The sequence below is a fragment of the Euphorbia lathyris genome, chromosome 2, assembly GCF_963576675.1.
Source record: "Euphorbia lathyris chromosome 2, ddEupLath1.1, whole genome shotgun sequence".
In the NCBI taxonomy this organism is placed as follows: Eukaryota; Viridiplantae; Streptophyta; class Magnoliopsida; order Malpighiales; family Euphorbiaceae; genus Euphorbia; species Euphorbia lathyris.
Window position 1 is genome coordinate 47,360,122 of NC_088911.1, and position 1,841 is coordinate 47,361,962.

The following is a 1,841-nucleotide window of genomic DNA, read 5'->3' on the forward strand; positions in this document are numbered from 1 at the left end:
TTGTTGACAACTCATTGTTACATTTGACTCGTTTTTAACCCGTAATTTTATTATGGCCCTGTTTGAGAATTAGTTGTTAGCTATTATCTGATTACATTAGCTATTAGCTGTTAGCTTATTACATTAACTGATTTGACTAGCTGTTTGTGTAGACTGGTAAAAATTAGCTGATTGATAATAGCGATTTGTGCCAAAAAGACGAATAGTGGCATTTCTTTTTTTAATACATAAAACTATATCCTGTAGAACACTTGTAGAGCATAATATTAATACAAGTGTTCTACAGGATAATTTTAGATTTCTACTAAACAAAAATTATGACCTATAGTGTTCTATGTATTGAAATTTAAAATTTCTATCATTACACCATATGGTCAATAAGAAGAGAATCTTATGCAAGCAAACAAAAATTAATCAACTAACCTTCTTGATGAAGAGCTTCTTCAAAATCTTATGCAACAAACAGATTCTCAGATTTCTTCCTAAGGTCGCAAGAAGCAAAAAATTGAAGAAAAGCGCAGGAGAAGATGAGAGGATCGAATGAAACGTTTATTTGGCTGGAGGAGGAGTCTACCTATTAGGGTTAAAGAAATCCATTAATTTTAATATTGCAAAACGCTAATTGAAAAAGATCCTAAAATGAGCTTTTTCTAAATTAGCGTTTTCATCCCAAAACTCTCTCCCAAACATCTCTCCACCAAACACTCCAATCAGCGGTTTCAGTGGTCAAACCGCTAAAGTTGGTCAACACCGCTCTTTTTATCCCAAAACGCCCTTTACCAAACAAGGCCTATATCTACTGCCGGTTAATTTTAGGGTAAATAATTTATTAGTCCTTTACTTTTTACCTAACACACTGTTTAGTCTCCTATTTTAAAAAACACACTTAGAGGTCCATATCTTTTGCCAATATTAACTCTTTGATCCTTTTATCTAGTTTTTTTAGACTTGTAATCGTTATATTTTAGCATAAACAGCTAGATATAAAATAACAGAGTAACATGATCAACTTGTATTGTACTGTGGTTGTCCTAAAAACTAAGATATTTTCGGTTAAAAATCTAAAAAAATAGATAAAAGAACCAAAAAGTTAATATTGGCAAAGGATATGGACCTTAAAGTGTGTTTTCAAAATATGGAGACTAAACAGTGTGTTAGGTAAAAACTATGGGACTAATAAATTATTTAGCCTTAATTTTAACTATCTTTATTTTTAGACCTCTTGAGAAGTCCTCGTGTTGCACCCAAAAACTTTTTTGGGTGCGATCATACCAGCACTAATGCACTGGATCCCATCAGAACTTTGAAGTTAAACGTGCTTGGACAAGAATAGTAACAAGATGGGTAACCTCTTGGGAAGTCTTCGTGTTGTACCCCCAAACTTTTTTGATTTTTCAGCGTGCCAAACGTGACTTTAGATGAGTTTGATTGTTGACCGGTGAAATTAACCTAGCGTCTCTATGCCTCCCGTGCCGCCTTGGTTCCTGTCGGTTGCTGCTATGGTGTCAGCCGTCGTAATGGACCCCTCGGAATCAGATTTCTTGATTGCACATCTATTCTCCCGAGAATCTTTCTCCAAATACAAACACTCGATGGCTTCGCCAGGTTCATCCGACTGCATCTCCCGACTATTCAGCAGGGATTCCTTCATCTCTGCGATGGCGACTCCGCCACTACCCACCCCGCAGGCTCCCTCCAAATCCTTCGCTGCCACCGTCACAGGCCTGGACCCCATAATTGTTGGTCCCGTGTGATTAGTTCCAAGGGGGGGTTAGGAACTAATATAACTTTTTCGCTAATTAATCTTGCTGACTTAATAATTTTGGTGAGTTTATTAACTC

General features: G+C 36.6%; 1 pseudogene; it reads left to right on the top strand.

Moving 5' to 3' along the window:
• Positions 1–1,258: 1,258 nt before the first annotated feature.
• On the top strand, positions 1,259–1,377 carry LOC136221332 (5S ribosomal RNA; annotated as a pseudogene).
• The last annotated feature ends 464 nt before the right edge of the window (positions 1,378–1,841 follow it).